This window comes from Camelina sativa, chromosome 20 (genome assembly GCF_030686135.1).
Source record: "Camelina sativa cultivar CO46 ecotype springtype chromosome 20, ASM3068613v1".
NCBI lineage: Eukaryota > Viridiplantae > Streptophyta > Magnoliopsida > Brassicales > Brassicaceae > Camelina > Camelina sativa.
Genome location: NC_141899.1, coordinates 35,085,841 through 35,107,043, shown reverse-complemented (window position 1 = coordinate 35,107,043; position 21,203 = coordinate 35,085,841). Strand labels below are relative to the sequence as shown.

Below are 21,203 nucleotides of genomic sequence, written 5' to 3'. Positions count from 1 at the left end.
ACCTGTACAAGTCCACAAGCTCCAAATCTGCTCAAATAAGGAGCCCTGTCTTGAGGTATTTTCACAAGTCCCTCGCATGCACTCTTTTTGCTAGAAAAGAGACTAGGAATGTGAACGACCATGAGCTCCAGCTGTTAGATATTGCATTGTGTGGACTTTTGGATAGCGCTAGGGATGGAACACCGCTAGTAGGAGATGTTGCTGATACTAGCATGTTGTTTGTGTTACTCAATCAATTCCTATACTTGAAATCGTGGGCCGTGAAAAGAAGAGGAGGAGGTGGAGAGATCTCTATTGGGGGACTAGTCACACCAATCCTAGTGGCATGCGATGTGCCCTTGAAGAGAATTGTGCATGAACCAAGGTGGCTGGATGCGGACTACCTCATGCTGGCGAGATTTTTGGCCTATGAGAGGCCTAATGACATGACGCTGTTCAAGTTTGTCCATCCAACCGCCGGAGCTGCTCAAATGGTTCTACCCAATGTCATATGCACCAAGGTTCGGCTAGGAAACAACATTGACTTCGCACCACCGTTGGAAGAGCTGTACAACCCAGAGGAGGAGTCCGAAGCTGAGAAGAGAGAGGAGACTGGGCAGAGACAAGGAGATAGCTCAGCGGAGTTTGATTTTGAGGAGTATGTATGCTCTCAAAAGCAACCGGTTGGAGTGAGGGAAGCTCACAAGAGAATTGGCTGGCTGAAGAAGATGAACAAGTTCTTGGTGAAGAAGGTGAAAGATCTTGCTGGTTCAGTGAAGATAATGGGAGGTCAAATCAAGAAGTTGCAAGACAAGGCAAGCTGTGCCTCAGCTCCTACCTCGGCACAAGCACCTACTTGGATGGGGAGAAGCGGACCGCTGAGAGGAACCCGAGGACTGCCACCTCCGGAACCTCAAAGAGCATCATCATAAGAGCCCCGAGCTGAGGAGGACATCACCCGACCAGAAGCATCGAGGAGAAGCCACTCTGACGCTACCTGACGTCCAACCCGATGGGATACACGATGAACTATCCGATGCACCCGTCGAGCACCCAATCAGGTGATTATGTTGGAATCTTCCCTCCGCCCTACCAGATGCCATTCACGATGCCATACACGATGCACCCTGCCAGTGGATACACGGGTGATCATTCTAGACCTCTGCCGCCATTTCCGTCGTACTACCCGATCCCATACCCGATGAGCTATGCGATCCCACCCTCGATCAACACCTCGGATGCTGGTCCGAGTAAGTCATCTGTGCACATTACTGAGCTCTTTGACGAGCAAACACCGGACCTGCTGAAGCCGGCGACGACCCTGGCTACACGTTGGCGAGTATGGAGGCTGCTGCAACCTCCTTCTTCTCCAACCAATGAGGTACCAATTTCATCCAACTCTTGTATACACCATTGCATTTAGTTTAATTCATTTTGTGTGATTCTTGGATTCTTTTCCAACTTTTATTTACACAGGGACTGTGTAATTTAAGTTTGGGGGAGGGTCCTAGAATGTATTTAACATTGTGTTTTATTTTCTTATTTTTATTATTTCAAAATTTTGCATGCTAGTTTTATTCATTTGAGTCTGCATCTATGTGCATTAAAAAATCCAAATTTTTTTTGAAAAAATCTTGAAAAAAAAAAAAAATAAAAATATATAAAAAGAGTGTTCATGTAGTTGCATTTACATATTAGGATTGAGTCTAGTTTGTTTCATATAGGATTGTTGCATATGCATCTTAGGGGACAATGATTAAAACCACCTTGTTTAAAATCAAACCTTAGGATTGAAGCTATAGCCCTTAATCACAGTTCATTGTTGTTAGATCAGTCTTTGGAAAAAAATGAAAAATCTTTGCTTAGACCCTTTGTGTCGATTGAATGCTTCCTCCACTTGCTTGAACACTAGAACATCTATATATTATTGGATTTAATTTGAACTTAATTGTCTTGCTTATGGAACTTGAATACTTGCTCTTGGTAACTCTAAACTCGGGTTAGCACTCCACTTTTTACCAATCTTTTCGTTTAACCCGATTCATTTGTCCTACCCATGAACCCAAACCTTTCTTTCAAACCTTGTTGTGAATTGTTGAGTGAGGCCTCTTTCATTGTGCTATAGGTTGTGAAACCTTGAGAGTATTGAGAATGACAAAGAACTGCCTCTTGATTTAGCTAAGTTAGATATGAACTAGCTAATAGATTCGGTTTTGAAAGATACAGTAAAACCTCTATAAATTAATAATGTTGGGACCAAAACATTTTATTAATTTATAGTGATATTAATTTATAGATATATTTTTATTTTTAAATTTTTTAAAATTATGAATTGAGAATATTTTAGCAAAATAAGATTATATTTTCGGATGTTGTAATTTTATGGTTTAGGAATTGAACTTGTAATATTTAAAAAATATTATTGACAATTAATTACAAATACTATAGACAAATTGACTGATACACATACATACATAAATTCAATTTCATGAATAATAATATCAATTGTCCTATTTTAATAGTCTGTCAAATTATCAAATTGTAAATGATGAATATCTAAAAACTTAAAACTTAAAAAATTTAACTATTTTTATGACATGTTATAGAATATTTTAGAGATAGAGTTATAGTTTGAAAATACAACATTACAACTGTTCTATAGAAATGAGCTTTAAGATAAACATACATTATTATATATATTTTTTTTTTCGTCGAAAATTAATTTTATTGATCAAGAATTATAATAGTCGAAATACAAATGTTTGTATAGCCAAGACGGCGGATTGAAACAATCAAAGTAAAAACTACAATTTTGACATCCATGTTGTGCTAATGCATGAGCTACTCGATTACCCTCTCTCTTTATTATATCAGTATATATATATGTGTAAATTTACATAATTATTAATTTATGATATTATTGGGACCATATTGTACATGGGAATTTCAAAAAAATTATTATCTTATTATCTTATCGAATTTTGTTAATTTTTACACTGGCCCGACTTGGGACCAGCAAAATTTATTAATTTATAGTGTTTATTAATTTATAGAGTATTAATTTATAGAGGTTTTACTGGTTAGAATGTTTATTTGGGGTTGGATTGTGGAATAAAAAAAAAAGAAGAAAGTCCCTAAGGTTAGAATCAATTAGCTCTAAGTCTCTAAGTAAAAAAAAAAAAAAAATTCTTGCTATAGTCTCCTAGAAAGAAAGAAAAGGATATATACATATTTATATTCGGAGTTTAGCAAAGAAAAAAAAAAGAGAAAAGAGAAAGAGCTAGAAATTCAAAGTCTAAAAGTCTAAACCTGAGGGAGTAAAAAAAAGAGAGTTAAAATCAAGGATGTGGATAGTTTAATTCTAGGGGGTTTAAAAAAAAAAAAAAGAGTGAATGAGAAAAGGGTAGATCATCAAGAGTTAAGCTTTGTATGCCCAAATTGTTCTCAGTCTTCGATAGTTTTCACAACTGTCTAGCATTCCATTTTTTTTGAGAGAAAACCACCTAAAGAATTTGTTTGAAACCACCTTACCAAAAAGCCTTACCCTTGAAACCGATTCAGCTTGATTCACCTTCCATTTGCAAGAATTCGCCAAACACTTAATTGAATGTGAAAGAGATGTTCTTTATCTTTAGTTGGAGGTTGAGATAGATCGATGCAAGGTAATAAGCATAAAAAAAATATTTGTAAGTATGTTGATTGATCTTAGCACCATTAAAATATCTTTAAGGACTATAGCTTGAATCCTTCGCTTAGCATTTTTAAGGTTATGAGTCCCCACTTTCAAACCGTACCCTCTTACTTCCTTGCTAGAGGACTAGCAAGATTTAAGTTTGGAGGTCTGATAACTCTCTAATTTACATGTTTTTAGCATCCCTTTTTGTCCATATTTTGTATTGTTCATACCTCTAACTTAGCATTTTTAGGTCATTTACTGTAGGAATTCACTTTTAGAGCATTTAGGGTGTTGCATTTCTGCATTTGCATATTTTGGATGAAAACAGGTGCTAAAGAGCCAAAAATGGGGGAAAACAAGGAAAACTCGAGCATGTACCCGAATGAGCCATCGAGCTACAAGAACAAGTCCGAACCCCAACACGATCGAGGAAGATCCGAGAGCATGAAGAGCAACCCGAAGATCTACCCGAGGAGTTACCCAACTTCACCCTCGTGTACCCCATCGAGTAGACCATTGGACAAGTCTGGGAAGCTAGGTCAAATGGGTTTCCATATATAAACCCCCTCTTTCCCTAGCTCGCAAACGAGCACGCCGTAGACCCTCAAACCAGAGAGCGAGAGCTTCTGTGAGAGAACTGAGCGACTCAAAATTTTTCTTCTTGTTTTGCATTTTTATTTTGTAGTTTTCTTAGATTTTTATCCCTTACTCTTTCTACTATACTTTATCTTTCAATACAATGTCATTTTCTTTTCTTTTGATTGCTTTGTTATTCGTTTCTATGTTCGAGTAGTGTAGTAAAGTTTCTAGGGATGGGATAGATGATTTTGTGTTCTTGATCGGTTAGGATGCTTTAGTTGATTGTGATGATTGATAGATTTCCTTCTAGGTTGGTGTTCTTAATGCTGTCAACAGACCGAAAGGTTGAGATTAGATCTAGGGCGTTTACAATGCTACAGGCCGAAAGGAGTAGATAAAATGCTTGATTTAGCCAATGCTAGAGGTTTACTTAGCTCTGAGTGACAAAATCATATGAGTTTAAGTCTACTGACAATAATGAATCGTTCTTAATGCCTGCTTGTTCATATTGCTAGTGCGACAGTGTGGTAGTGTGTTTAAGGTTGATTGTTGCTAGTGCGAAAGTGTGGTGACAAGGTCTTAGAGGTTCATTGTCTAGGAAATAATTGCTTGAGGTATGTAAGGCATCCGTACTGGTTTAGAACACTTAGGATTCGATTACCCCCATCCTTAGGAACTTTCGTATTTTATTTGTTTACATTTCCTTAACTTACTCGACCACTTACCCGATCAGGTACAGGATAACCTACATCGAGTAATACCTCGAGCTGTTCATATCTCACTTGCATACTCGATCACCCCACTCGATCCTGTACTCGATTGCTTGCATTGAGTGCTTAGGTCGTGTGGTTTACTTGTTTATATTCTTTTACTTTGTTTATTTTAGGATTATTAGAACCAAAACCTTAATTGCTTGGCTTGACTTGTATTGTACTGATCATATCCTTCCTGCTAGCAATACACAACCATTTGGATTGATAAACCTTTGTACTACAACTGCATAGGGAATTGATACCCTTGGTGAAAACTAGTCTATCAGAAGTTCTTCAAAAAGATGGAGCGTGGTCAGCAAAGAGGATCCTCATCTACAGTCAGAAGTGATTCGGAAAGGGACTTTAAGAGGGGTGATAGGCAAGAGCACCAATGTCTGGAGTGTGAAGGATACATACATCTCAAGGCAGAATGCCCTAACTACAAGCGCAAAGGGTTAATGCAATGCTATGGATGCAAAGGATATGGGCACACTGATATATCATGGTTTTTGTGGTTTTTGACCATGATATAAAGAGTCATTTAGAGTCTTTTGATTTGTTTTCTAGGATGTTTTTGAGTCTTTACAGATTTTCTAGGATTTTGGCATGAAAAGAGCAAAATAGAGCAATTAGAGGGATTTTGGAGCATTTCAGCTAAAGAATAGAACTTGGAATCAATTCTGAGAGATGGTGTCGATCGACACCACCCTTGGTGTAATGCCCCTGAACCGCATCCGTCACTCGGCCGGACAAACTGCATACATGCCTGGGAGAGCGTCACGAAGAGGTAGGCAGCTGCAGTCCAGTCGAGGTTCCACCAACGAATTAGGTTCCCCGACCAGTCCACTAGCCACCACCTACCTGCTACGCCTACACCTCCGACTTTGCAACCTTTGGCGCATGCGCGGCGTTGTGCTGGTCCAGACTAGACCATGTACTTTTCCACTTGTCCAAATATATAGAAAATATCTTGATTTACTTATGTATAATGTTTGCGATCAAAACAAGAATACAAAGTAAAACAGTTGGATCCATTTTGAAGAAATGCATGTCAAAGAAAACAAGAAGTTTCATTCAAGCAATCACACAACACAAAACATCCTATCCGGTTTTCCTAGTTGCCCAACTCTACCCACTTACTTTCCCTGCAAGAAAACAGTCCAAGGAGAGGAGTGAGTAATCCACGATTACTCAGTGATTTGGGAGACTCTCTAACATGCAAACTTCTCAATCCAACTACCCCCAAACATCTACCCACAACCACAATCAGAATTACACTAAGCGGAAGCGATTAGCAAGAAAGTAAGCAAACAAGCAATCAAGCAATCAACAAGCAATCAACAAGCAATCAACAAGCAAGAACTAGAAATGACCCAACATGTCACTTCTAGACTCATAGCCACCATAGGCTATCTCAACACAACTCCCAAAACTCATGGGAATGAAAGTACTAGTGATGCTACCACCCTTGGTACACACTAAACTTCCTTTCACACACGCAACCTAGGGCCCCAATGACCTTCTGTCCCATCTCCCCAAACCACACCGCATTGAAACCACAAAGACTACCAACCGGATCACACACACTTGCATCGTCATGCACAAGATTGGTCTCGTCTCTCACTAGACGTCGATTTGTCCAGACACAAGACCCTCAAGGTTAACTCACCGGAACTCCACATTCACTTGGGGACAGAAGTCGATTAATAGTCCAACATGACTCATGAGAACTAGCTACACAAGTACTTATTCTAAGTCTACCAACACAAAGAATCAAGTACTTAATTATCAAACAATTTCCAAGCAAGAAATCAAGCAACTCATGCAAGAAACAAGCAAGGAAAAATCACCCAAAAATTCTTAACATGCAAGAAACGAAATTCAAGCATTTAAGACCACATCCACATGCATGCAATTCAACCAAATCTCAAGGAAAAATTAAGAACCATTTCTTAAATATTTTTCCTTGACATGCAAGTGATTCTACCCCAATTTTCTCCAAATAATATCATGCATGCTACTAATAAAATTCTTAAATTATGCAATTAATTATTGCAAATTTCACCCATCTCACCACTTAAATTTCTCTACCCATCCGGTTGAGAAATATTTCACCAAGGATGCATGCATGGTCATCCATTTCGGATCTGACCTTACATGCAACCGATTTACTCAATTCTTTATGCATGCATGATCTTTTAACCCCAAACAAGACTAGATGCCACACTACATGTGTGCATGTTAGTCTCTACCCTAGATCTCAACTTGTTGCCATGTAGATCTAAAAGATAAACATGCAACACTCAAGAAAACAAGAGAGTCACATGAGCCCCCAAGCTCATGTACTTCTCTAGACTCACACCAAGAGTAAAACTCAACAAATCTAGGGTCTCATCATCAAATCACAGTGATTTAGGCCGATGATTGACTGAGTCGAGCTCCACCTCCACACCGCAAATCCGACAACGCTTCGCCTCCTCTTCCTCCTCTAGCTCCGCCGAGCTTCTTCCTCTTCCTCCCTTGGAAGTCTCTTGATTTTCTTCAAGAAATTTGTTGAGAGAAAAATTTGCAAGAGTTTTGTGTTTGAGAGAGGCTTGTCGAAAATGAGAGACCAAAGAGGCTTTTTATAAGCCCTTGGTCGAGTTCTCTGTCTTGGCAAGTGGCAATTTATGTTTGACAAGTGGCAGAAATTTTGCATGCAGAGCACTTCCAGTCTCACTCACCCGCGAATGCATCTCACTCTCTGGCGATAGAGCTTGTGATGGCGACACATGGCGTTTCTCAGCCCTCTGAGAGACATTTCCACTTCCTCCATCCTTCCCACGACTCTCTTGCGTCCCAAGCTCCTGCGCTTGTCCGCAAATTCACATTTTTACGTTCAAAGTTATTTTTCTTCGTCAGCCTTTGATTCTCTCATCCGAGACTTCGACTTTCTTCGTCAGTTCTCGGTCCTCTCGTCCGAGATTGACTTTCCTCGTACGTCCCTGGACCTCTCGTCCGTGACGTGTTTTCCTTGCCATTCTTCCACGGCCATTTTCTTTTGGTCTTTTCCATCAACCTCGACCATCCTTTGTCCAAATCACCGGAAACTCTAATGATTCCTGACCCTTTCCCGGTCTTGGTTCATCTGTCGACTTGATGACTTCTCTCGCAAGTCTCTTAGTCTTTCCTCGAGTTTTTCTTATCTCCGTTTTCTCGAGGTTCCTCCTCGTCTTTGGACACGTTTCTCCGTCGGGTTAGTATTTCCAGTTACGGGTCATTACACTTGGTGTCGGTCGACAAGATGACTCAAGTTTTGAAAATTTTACAAATGTGCCCCAAAGTTTTCCATAATTTCAAGATTAGTCCCTGATATGTTTTAGGACATATATCTAGTGTTTTTAGGTTTTACAAACTCTTAAGTTATTTTCTAGCAAGTTTTATTTTTTGCAACCCTGTGAGATTTTGAGAGCTTTTGGGAGAGAGAGATCTGAACTGATTTGTACAGAAGAATTCATAAACTCCCTCTTTACTCTTTTAATTTCAATTGCTTATTATTCAGAATTATGTTTTGTTCTTCATTGAATATGTCTGAGTAGTTTGCTTGTTAGGTTCAGGGTTTTTCACAGGCATTTTTATAATTTATTAGATCTGTTTATTTAGGATTCATTATCTTTCTAGATCTTCATCATAGGTTGTTCTTCATATTAATTCTTGATTGATCACCTAGAATTAATAACTTAGGAAAATAAATTGATATGATTGATTTTCCTGATAGAACCTTTTGATGAAAAAAATTACTTGCAAAGAGATTTGATTTAGTAATTTTGTGAACAATCTAAACCTGTTTTCAAAGCTGATTTTTAACCATGAATTTTACAAAGAGATTCGGATTTTCTCGTTTTAAATTTAGATAATATTTGCAGTGAGAACTGATTTATTTTACAAAAGTGTTTAGAGTTCTAGATCTGATCTTAATTGCTTGAATCCTAATTTATTGATTGATTTAATATTTCATAATTTCCTGAGAAATTTCCTAGACCTAGCTTTTTGATCCTTGAATTTTCACAGCTTTTATTTAATTTTTTGCATTGCTTTTCTTTATTTAAATTAACCTGTTTAGTTTAATTATAAATCTCAATAATTTACTGTGTATACTTGAATCCTTGTGGAATTCGACCCCTAAGTACTGCAGTGATCTCTTAGTTTGAGAGAGTAGCTCTAGGGATTAATTTGAGCATTGATAATAGGATTTTTGTGTGTCTATCCTAGCAGGTTCAATTAACCGTATGCGTTGTAATACTTAAGGTGTCAATCCAGTTGGGAAACCTTACTAACAATTAAAATGCAATCAAGAAATCACAAGTCAAGCCAATTCAAAGATACTATTTGTCTAACAGTCCTAGAATGATGACAATACAAAACGGAAATGAATCACAGAACTAGAAACGAAAATGCATGACAAGAAGCGAAAATGAATAAAAACATAAACGAGTCTAAGCATGAACTAAAAAGCAAGAAACGAAACAGTTCCAGGAAAGTAATAAAAATCAGAAATAAAGAAGTCCTACGGATGGGGTAATTGATGTCGGTGGAGTATCCTAGTGTACAGAGTGTATAACATACCACAAGCAAAGTATCCCTAAACAATGAACACCACAACTTAGCTAATCCAATCTCTTGGCAAAAGCTACTCAGACTCAACCACTTCCATACCTAGCTCTCGCAAGAGAAACGTGGTCGAGCAGGCATGACAAACAAGTTCATTCATGTCAACAAACATCCTAGACAACTAATCTCTTAGGCTAGGAACGTAAGTCTCTGGCACTAGTTGGTCATACATTTCATCAAACACCTTTTGGGTGCGGAAATGTCTCGAACCTAGTTCCAATTGATCAGAGAGAAACTAGTAATTCTAACTCTAGTCCAGAAGGGAGTCATACAATCAAAGCTTAAACACTCTACATCCTAAGATCCTCCACCTAATATATCCCATCCTCAAGAACTAAAAAACTACTCAGATCCGAAAATCATTGTCAAGGATGCAAACACAGAAATCATTGAATCAAGCATAACAAGATCGATAAAAATAAGATGAATAACTTTGTAGAAGGAATCAAATGCAAAAGCTGAATAAATCTCAAAGATATCGGAATACAAGTCTCAGAACGTATTGGTGGCTAGGTTCAGAAACCTTCTGGGAACGAAAACGAGATAAAAGATAAGATGTCTCCGCAAAGACTTAACAAAATGTATATATAGTAGTCCAACATGGAAAGCCCTAAAACTTAAAACAACAAGGTAAAGCGTCGGTTCGGTAATCTCCTGAAGCGTGTGAAACAAAACGTCTTTCTTCCTGACATGTGCGATCGAGTCCGTGCGCATCGAATGGATTGCAATGTCATCATGGCTCGGACAGACGGCTGAAGAGCGTGGCTCTGACGGACGCTGGGGAGCATGGCTTGGACGGACGTTGGGGAGCATGGCTCGGACGGACGCTGGAGAGCATGGCTCGGACGGATGTTGGGGAACATGGCTCGGACGGATGCTGGAGAGCATGGCTTGGACGGATGCTGGGGAGCATGGCGAGTGAGAGTGGCTCGGACATATGGCTGGAGTGCGTGGCGAGTGAGAGTGGCTCCGACAGATGGTTGGCGTGCGTGGCAGGGGAGCATGGCTCGATCAAACAAGCTAGAGTGCGTGGCGGGGGAGCATGGCTCGAGCAGATAAGCTGGAGTGTGTGGCGGGGGAGCAAGGCTCGATCAGACTAGCTGGAGTGCGTGGCGGGAGAGCATGGCTCGATCAAACAAGCTGGAGTGCGTGGCGGGGGAGCATGGCTCGAGCGTAGTGTATACGCATCCACTAAAACGATGATAACTCTTGAACCACACCTTCGATTAGCTTGAAATAAACGGTGTTGGAATGATAACTCAATTTTCTACAACTTTTATGAAGACGTCGAAAGCTAAATCCCACTCGAGTGGAACGGATCGAACGGATGGCTTGGTTGATGCTTCCCGGAGATGGAAGTGTTGTGAGATTGGCTCGAGAGACGGTTCCAGGAGTGTTGTGCAGCGGATGGGTCAAGCGATGCGCTTCCAACGTCTCCTAAATACCTGCAATACTCCGAAAGGCACAATGTATGCAAGGATGATGCAAGAACTACCTAAACATACAAAGTGTATAGAAAGGACTAGAAAATGATGCATACCAATGAGTTATCCTAGCTAAATGCATGATAAATATATGCTAAGGAGAGGCAAAATATAGACATATCAACTCCCCAAACTTACTTTTTGCTTGCCCTCAAGCAAACAATCAAGAACAGAGTATGAAAGAGATGTGTGAAGATGGGGTCTCAGAACCTAAAACATGCTAAATAAAATAGTTAGAATCAAGGTCCTCGTTTTTAGTTCTATGATGCATGGTGAAGGAACTCTATATTTTTTCTACACATGCAATCCTATCAATCATTCCCTTTAACATTCATTAACAGAGAACCGTGAATCGAGCTAAGCAATGTCGTTGAACTCATATGGCTAGGGTAAAAGGTTAGAGACTTAGATGGTCTCCTTCTCAAGTGGTTTCATCAATTCAGAACAAGCTTCTCTCACGAAAAGGAGTTGAGTTTAAGAGAAGGCTAAAGGTTGACACCAACTGATACATACAAGAGCAGCGCCCTGTCTACCCAAAGAACGTTCCAAACCGAAGTTGGTTCTACCCTTCATCACAAACATTGTCCTAAACCCATTCTTTCATTCTTTACACTTGGTCTTAGGAAGCACTTCCTATCATTCTAGCGGATTGGGAAATCTTTATTATCAGTAAGGTTCTTTTTCTTTTCTTCTAAGGAATCTAGACATCTTAAACATTTTACTTTCTTTTCTTTGTCTAATCTTTTCGTTTTATGCCCAGAACCAATAACTCATTATTTTGCACCAATTGATACATACAAGAGCAGCGCCCTGTCTACCCAAAGAACGTTCCAAACCGAAGTTGGTTCTACCCTTCATCACAAACATTGTCCTAAACCCATTCTTTCATTCTTTACACTTGGTCTTAGGAAGACTTCACTTCCTATCATTCTAGCGGATTGAGAAATCTTTATTATCAGTAAGGTTCTTTTTCTTTTCTTCTAAGGAATCTAGACATCTTAAACATTTTAATTTCTTTTCTTTGTCTAATCTTTTCGTTTTATGCCCAGAACCAATAACTCATTATTTTGCTCAACCCAAGTCCTTTACTAGACTTGTAAACTTTGAAAACATATCCCCTCCTAAAGACTTTATACCCTTTACTTTCTTTTTACTCTTCACTTTTCTACACAAATCCATACCCAAAACCCAAAATCGAGTTCTCACCTAGTCCTACTAGTCCGAATAACGCGAACTAGAACTATACAGATCCTACTCTTGTCGGTTAGAACCTAACACTTTCTAACAAGCTCAACTCGGAAAAAGGCCTGACACTCAAGAATACAATTGGCTTGAAAGAACGGTTGGTTAAGTTTGCGGAGAACTGTTCCAAAGATGGGAATGAGCTACTTGGATTGACAAGGGTGGTAAAAATGTGAAAGACAATCCAAGTATGTATATGGTATCCATGAGTTCGACTTCAATGCATAACAGGATAATTGCAAGTCAGGATTAGGTTCAGGTAGATAGAGAATGATATCAATTCAAAACATGCTTCAATCTTAACTTTTCAAGTTCAATCAACAAGCATCAAAGAACTAAGAACAAAGGCCTTGATCCTATCCTATTGAATCCAGCATGCTAACAAGGTTACAATCATCATCAACCCCTATGTTAAATGCAACAAACTTATGTGAATAACACTAGACTCAATCCTAATATGCAAGTGCAAACTACATGAACACTTTGTTTTTGTGGAAATTTTCAATTTTTTTTATGCAAGTAGATGGAAGCAAACGCAAACATGATATGATGCAAAAATTTGAAATAAGAATCACAAAACACAACATCAGATACATCATCTCAAACCCTCTCCCAAACTTAAAGTACACAGTCTCCTGTGTAAGAAAAATTTGCAGAACGATTTGAGAATTACAACACAAACAATGCAGGAATGAAATGGTATGTACAAAGGAAAGGTCGGAGTACCTCAGTAGTAGAAGAAGCAGTCCGTGCTCGTCCAAGGAGAAACGTGAAACTGACTCTGTCCTTCGCCTTGTTCGAGATCCGCGGGAGTGACCTCAGCTGGTTGGTCGACTTGCTTCTCAACCTCAACCTCATGCTCATCTCGAGCTGCAGAACGACGCGCTGATCTATGACTAGAGGAGGCTCTGGAACCTCGTGAACCGCGTCTCCTTCTCTCCTTGGCCTCATGTGACGAGTGGCGTTAAGGAGCGGGTGATGGCGGATGCTCCCGTGACACATATGAAGATTGACGTGCTGGGGAAGAAACCGGAGAGAGTGTTCACTGACGAGTTGGCTCGATGGAGACTTTGTGTGTGGCTCGAGAGAGGGGCTCGATCGGGTGTTGGCTTAAGTGGCTCGAGCGTGGTAGTTGGAGTGTGTGCGGAGTGAGATTGGCTCGAGCGTGATAGCAGAGGCGTGGCTCGAACGAGTGCAGAGTGATGAACCTCTCAGGATGGGTCGAGTCTAATTCCACGCCGTCGGTTGAACCTTGCTAGAGTGGACGATGGTTGAGAACGCACGGTGGTGGTTGAACTCTGCAACACCTCTTCTTCATTATCCCAAACCTCTTCCTTAATTTCCTTGGAGGAGAACTTCTCATTGTACCTTGGAGCTTCTTGATTTGCCCACTCATCTCCTTCACCATAGCTGTTAACTCTTTCACTAAATCCCTTAGAAAGTATTTTGGAGTTCATACAAACTGTCAAGCGCAGGAGGACTTGACTCTTGCCATTGGTGAGGTTTAGGAAGCAGGTCTTGACGCTTAGGGAGGGTAACGACTGCACTCGAGTTGGAGAATGGTCGAGTGACACTTTGAGATTTCTCTTTGGTTACCAAAACCTCAGTTTCTGCCTCATTCACACTCTCAAAGATGTCAAACCCAGCTTTATGATCTTTCTCTTCAATCACGAAGGTCTGCCCATCAATAGTTGGTTTCTTCTTAGAATCCTTGATGTTAACCTTCATCTTGAAGTTTTTACCCAGATTGAGATCAATCATCCCTTTCTTGACATCAATGACTGCTCCAGCTGTAGCTAAGAAAGGTCTTCCCAGGATTAGTGGATCTTTAGGCTCATCATCCATTCCCCGCACCACAAAATCAGTAGGAATCTCAGCTTGTCCAATTTTGATGGGCAAGTTCTCTAGTAGACCATGAGGCAATCTAGTAGTCCTATCAGCCAATATTAAGCGGAGGTTGCATGACTTGTATTCGTTGAATCCTAGTCTCTGAGCTACAGAGAGTGGCATGAGGCTTACTGAAGCACCAAGGTCACATAGGCACTTTTTGAAGGTCAATGGACCTAGAGAACAAGGCAAGGTGAAAGAACCAGGGTCCTCTAGCTTCTTTGGGATAATCATCTTCTGAATAACAGCTTTGCATTCATGAATAACCCCACCTATGTCATGCACTACCCTCTCATCTTCCAAAACCTTAGCTTGAGCTCCTTTAGCTATATCCTCCTTCTCTTTGGTCATTTCTGTTACCAAATTAGTTAAAAACTTTTGATATTGAGGCACAAGTGCAAATACATCAAGCAAAGGCATCCTAAGTTCAATCTCCTTGACTTGGTTTTCGAACAGAGCTTTATACTTCTCAGTAAGCTGCTTCTTAAACCTCACTGGAAATGGTAGAGGTGGCTTGTATGGTGGAGGAATAAATCTCACAGGTTTATCCTTGGGAGCAGTGGGTTCTTTAGTAGCTTCAGGATCAGATTGCTTGGCTGACTTAATTGGATCCTTGAGCACCTCGACAGGATCCTTTATCTGAACTTCATATTGAAGAAATTCCTCCCCATCTAAACTCTCAGTGTCCTCAGTGAGCCGTACATCTACAGCTTGGGTGGTGATGGCATGCATAGTAGCATAGTCCTTGGGGTTTTGAACTGCTTTTCCAGGTAGTTGGCCAGTTGTTGGGGTAGAATTAGAAACAGTCTTGCCTTCCATATACTTCATCTTGGAGTTAAGAGCTTCAAACTTGACATTCCGATCATTGTAAGAACATTCCATCCACTGACTGAGTTCAGCAAACTTCTTAGCAGTATCCAGAGAACCACTAGCTTGACATTCCGATTCTGGACATAGTTGATTGCTTCAGACTGCTCACCCTTCCCATCCTGAACTTGAAAAGGGTCATCCTCAGATACGAAATGGACAGTCTGCTGCTGACTTAGCAAGAGGCAGTCAAGCTTGTCATTGACATTCTTAAGGTCCCTCTTGTACTTCTCCTTGGCCCAGCGTCACCTCTAACCGTGCGGTCGTAGTCTTCATTGTAGTTACCGTCAGACTGGGCGAGATTCTCAACCAGGTGCCATCCTTCATCAACGTCTTTGTTCAGGAAGGTACCATTAGAAGCAGTGTCAAGTAGCATGCAAATTTTTGGATGTACACCACGGTATAGAGTGCTTAGCATTGACTCGTTGCTGAAACCATGGTGTGGACACTGGTTGTGGTAACCCTTAAAACGCTCCCATGCGTTACAGAATGATTTTGAGCTCTTCTGAGTAAAGCTAGAAATCTCATTCCTGAGACGTGCTGTTCTGGAGTTGGAGAAGAACTTGGCCAAGAATGCTTTCTTGCAACCATCCCAAGTGGTGATTGATCCCTTGGGAAGGTTTTTCTCCCATTGATGAGCTTTGTCTCCCAGGGAGAATGGGAAGAGGCGCAACTTGTAACCATCCTCACTCACGCCGTTGATCTTGGTGAGACTGCATAGATGGTCGAACTCGTCCAAATGGTCTAGTGGATCCTCCATAGGCAACCCATGAAACTTGTTTCCCTGGATCATGGAGATCAGACTGCCTTTGATTTCGAAGTTGTTGTTCTGCATGGTGGGAGGGACGATTCCAGCACGTTGAGTATGAGTGTTCGGTGCATCCCCAACACCAATGTTTCGCGGTCTCGGATTTGGTTCATTCTGTTGTTCCATACTGACTAGTGAGGGATGATCAGTGAGTTGACGAGCTTGTTGTGGTCTTTGTAACCGATTGATGTCGTCGATAATAGGAAGGAGGTTCTGATGTCCTCTTGATCTGGTGTGCATGCAATGTTGCAATCAACAGGTTCTTGAGATGCAAAAGAAACAAGCGGACAACCAAAACAAGTCAGTACTCAGAATGATAAGTGTAATAGAACTTAATCTTGCAAAACTTGAAATCTTAAATGTAGCAAAACGAATCCCAAATGGCAACGGCGCCAAATTGATACTAGGATTTTTGTGTGTCTATCCTAGCAGGTTCAATTAACCTTATGCGTTGTAATACTTAAGGTGTCAATCGAGTTGGGAAACCTTACTAACAATTAAAATGCAATCAAGAAATCACAAGTCAAGCCAATTCAAAGATAGTGTTTGTCTAACATTTCTAGAATGATGACAATACAAAACGTAATTGAGTCACAAAACTAGAAATGAAATTGCATGACAAGAAGCGAAAATGAATAAAAACATAAACGAGTCTAAGCATGAACTAAAAAGCAAGAAACGAAACAGTTCCAGGAATGTAATAAAAATCAGAAAGAAAGAAGTCCTAAGGATGATGTAATTGATATCGGTGGAGTATCCTAGTCTACAGAGTGTTTAACATACCACAAGCAAAGTATCCCTAAACAATGAACATCATAACTTAGCTAATCCAATCTCTTGGCAAAAGCTACTCAGACTCAACAACTTCCATACCTAGCTCTCGCTAGAGAAACGTGGTCGAGCAGGCATGACAAACAAGTTCATTCATGTCAACAAACATCCTAGACAACTAATCTCTTAGGCTAGGAAAGTAAGTCTCTGGTACTAGTTGGTCAGATATTTCATCAAACACCTTTTGGGTGCGGAAATGTCTCGAACCTAGTTCCAATTGATCAGAGAGAAACTAGTAATTCTAACTCTAGTCTAGTAGGGAGTTATACAATCAAAGCTTAAACACTCTACATCCTAAGATCCTCCACCTAATCTATCCCATCCTCAAGAACTAACAAACTACTCAGATCCGAAAATCATAGTCAATGATACAAACACAGAAATCATTGAATCAAGCATAATAAGATAGATAAAATAAGATGAACAACTTTGTAGAAGGAATCAAATGCAAAATCTGAATAAATCTCAAAGATATCGGAATACAAGTCTCAGAACGTATTGGTGGCTAGGTTCAGAAACCTTCTGGGAACGAAAACGAGATAAAAGATAAGATGTCTCCGCAAAGACTTAACAAAATGTATATATAGTAGTCCAACATGGAAAGCCCTAAAACTTAAAACGACAAGGTAAAGCGTCAGTTCGGTAATCTCCTGAAGCGTGTGAAACAAAACGTCTTTCTTCCTGACATGTGCGATCGAGTCTGTGCGCGTCGAATGGAATGCAATGTCATCATGGCTCGGACGGACGACTGAAGAGCGTGGCTCTGACGGACGCTGGGGAGCATGGCTCGGACGGACGCTGGGGAGCATGGCTCGGACGAACGTTGGGGAGCATGGCTTGGACGGACGCTGGAGAGCATGGCTCGGACGGATGTTGGGGAGCATGGCTCGGACGGATGCTGGAGAGCATGGCTTGGACGGATGCTAGGGAGCATGGCGAGTGAGAGTGGCTCGAACAGATGGTTGGAGTGCGTGGCAAGTGAGAGTGGCTCAGACAGATGGCTAGCGTACGTGGCGAGGGAGCATGGCTCGATCAAACAAGCTGGAGTGCGTGGCGGGGGAGCATGGCTCGGTCAAACAAGCTGGAGTGCGTGGCGGAGGAGCATGGCTCAAGCAGACAAGCTAGAGTGCGTGGCGGGGGAGCATGGCTCGATCAGGCTAGCTGGAGTGCGTGGCGGGGGAGCATGGCTCGATCAAACAAGCTGGAGTGCGTGGCGGGGGAGCATGGCTCGAGCGTGGTGTATACGCATCCACTAAAACAAATATAACTCTTGAACCACACCTCCGATTGGCTTGAAATAAATAGTGTTGGAAAGATAACTCAATTCTCTATAACTTTTATGAAGACGTCGAAAGCTAAATCCCACTCGAGTGGAACGGCTCGAACGGATGGCTCGGTTGACGCTTCCCGGAGATGGCTCGGTTGACGCTTCCTGGAAGTGTTGTGAGATTGGCTCGAGAGATGGTTCCGGGAGTGTTGTGCAGTGGATGGGTCGAGCGATGCACTTGCAACGTCTCCTAAATACCCGAAATACTCCGAAATGCACAATGTATGCAAGGATGATGTAAGAACTACCTAAACATGCAAAGTGTATAGAAAGGACTAGAAAATGATGCAAACCAATGAGTTATCCTTGCTAAATGCATAATAAATATATGCTAAGGAGAGGCAAAATATAGACATATCAAGCATATCAAATTTTAGCGCCATTGTCGGGGACTCTTTGATCTACTATTAGATTTGAGTTTTTGATTTTGTCTAAATTTTTCTTTTAATTTTCAACTAACACGCTTTTGTTTCTCTTCTCGTGTGTGTTTCAGGTATATGCCTAGTAAGCCTAACACAAGTAGCAACAAGACTGGTCCTACTGTGAAGCTTTCAACCAAGAGTTGGGAAAGTTAGAGCGTGAAAATCGAAAAGCAGTCAAATCCTTGAAGATGGATAACACAGTCATTCTGAAGCGTGATGAGGATGGTGCTTTGAGGGATCAAGAGGGCCACTTGCGCAACGAGTAGGGCCAAAAGCTTGATTCAAAAGGCAATGTGATTGCTGAAGCTGTTGTTGTCAACTAGCAAGCTGCTGTTGGCGACGAGCAGGCTGATGGTGTCGACCAACACCAACTGGGTGTCGATCGACATCCCCTTCCTACTGACGGACATGGAGCTGCAAACCATGTTAACAACCTGGTTCGATGACAGGAACACAACCGAGACTTGATCAGGACCATTGCAGACTTCAACAGAGCTGACCTGGTTTATCAGAACCGATCTGCAATTGTTCCTCCTCCACTCCAAAGGAATGATTTTGAGCTGAAGCCTGCTTACTTCCAGCTAGTTGGGCAGAGACCTTTCTCTAACTTGCCCAATGAGAAGCCTCTGGACCACATTGAGAATTTTGAGGATCTTGTTACCAGTATCAAGACCAATGGTGTGACAGAAGACTACATCTACTGCAAGCTCTTCCCATATTCACTTGCAGGAGAAGCATCTTAATGGTTAAAACAGTAGCCAGCTGGATCTTTGACATCTTGGCAACAAATTAAGGTGGCTTTCTTTAATTACTTCTATGATGATGCAATGTCAGATGAGTTGAGAGTCAAGCTGTCCTCTTTCAAGCAAAGGCCAGATGAAGCTTTCAAAGCAGCTTGGGTGAGATTTAAGGCTTACAAGAGGGACTGTCCACACCATGGTTTCTCTAGGGTGCAGCTGTTGAGCATCTTCTTAAGAGGATGTGACTGGGAATATCAATTAGCTTTAGATGCTGCAAGTCATGGGAATGTTGAAGCTTTGATTGAGAATTTTGCCTCCAACAATAGTACTAAGAGAGCTGATGCTAAAGGAAGAGATTGCATGGAGGAATTGATTCAAACCAGCTAGCTTCAGTCAATGCTAAGCTAGATTCAGTGCATAATCTTCTTGTGGGTAAGAAGTCAGTCCAATTTGCTGCTGAAGTTGAGACATTTGAGCCAGAGCTGGAGAATACAGAGGAGAATGTCGACTATGTGTATGGAGCTGAGAATCAAGGTGAGAGATTCGGTAATCAGCAAAGCAACATGCCTTACAGTGGAAACTCTTCAGGCTACACTCCTAAGCCTGACTTTCAGAAGCAGCAACAAGGGAGCAACTTCACAAGGACTTATGGAAACTCATCCTATCAGTCTCCGCCTCCACAGACTTCTTCTAAGAGTAGAATGGACGCCATGCTTGAGCAGATTCTTCAGGGACAAGAGAATTTGACAGTGACATTCAATGTGAAGATTGATAATGTCTACAATGAGCTTACTAGGAGGATTGATGCATTGAATGTACATGTTAAGAAGCTAGAGAATCAAGTTATTTAGACTGCTGGGTCTGTCAAACGTCAAGAGGGTTTTCTTCCTGGAAGAACTGATTCAAACCCCAAACATGCTTGTAATGCCATATCAGTGAGAGATGAAGATGATGGTGAAATTGCTTCTGCGGAATAGGGTGAGAATTCGGAAAATCTCTCGACTTCAGATGATGGTGTTGATCGACACCACCTGGGTGTCGGTCGACACTCATCTCGGACCGAACCAGAAACTGCAAAATCTCAGGTTCCAGCAGTTGAGAGGGTGTACCAACCTAAGATTCCTTTTCCTAAGCCAAGAAAGTCCAAGCAGGAGATGGAGGAAGCTAGATGCAAGGCAATGATGGACAAGGTGATGATTGAGATGCCTTTGATTGATACAGTCAAGTTTTCTCCTAGACTTAAGCGGTATGTGAAGAGAATGGTATCAAATGGTTTGAGCCTTGAGGAAGGAGCACTACTTACAAAAGATGTTAGTGCAATTATGTTAAACCAGCCTGTTCAAAGGAGGAAAGAGAGGAAGCAAGAAGTGGTAGTCTCTGAGAAAGTGAGTGCAGCAATTCAGTGTAGGACTGCTAAGAAGTTACCAGATCATGGAAGCTTTGTACTTGATTGCTCAATCTCAGTAGGACGATTTCCTCACTCAGTTTGTGATCTTGGCTCTAGTATCAACTTGATGCCACATTCTGTTGCTGTGAGACTTGGGATGACAGAATTCAAGCTAACTCAGATTTCTCTTATCTTGGCTGATCGCTCCTGAAGAATTCTTGAAGGTGTTTTAGAGGATATTCCAATTAAGGTTGGAAACTTCATGATTCCCACTGACTTTGTGGTACTGAAGTATGATAAAGAGCCTAATGATCCTCTCATCTTAGGAAGATATTTCTTGGCTACAGCTGGTGCCATCATAGATGTGAAGAAGAGACGTATAGCACTGAATGTGGATGTTTTGAGTATGAACTTTGAGATGGATAAGCTGAGAAGAGCTCCTACCGTTGATGGACAAACGTTTTCTGTTGAGAAGGTTGCTGCAACACGAGCATCAGGCTCAGTGTCGATCGACACAGAGGAGGCATCGATCGACACTCCTCCAAGACCGAGTCTAAACCTGTCCAAAATTG

At 41.2% G+C, this 21,203-nt stretch overlaps 1 non-coding gene and 1 pseudogene across 1 annotated transcript; one reads left to right on the top strand and one right to left on the bottom strand.

The window, feature by feature from the left end:
* The first annotated feature begins 15,547 nt into the window (after positions 1 to 15,547).
* LOC147919878 (small nucleolar RNA R71) lies at positions 15,548 to 15,654 on the top strand. The gene has a single exon (XR_015594223.1). It is a non-coding gene; the product is annotated as a small nucleolar RNA R71 (small nucleolar RNA).
* A 3,692-nt stretch (positions 15,655 to 19,346) lies between these two features.
* LOC147919877 (small nucleolar RNA R71) lies at positions 19,347 to 19,447 on the bottom strand (annotated as a pseudogene).
* Positions 19,448 to 21,203: the final 1,756 nt, after the last annotated feature.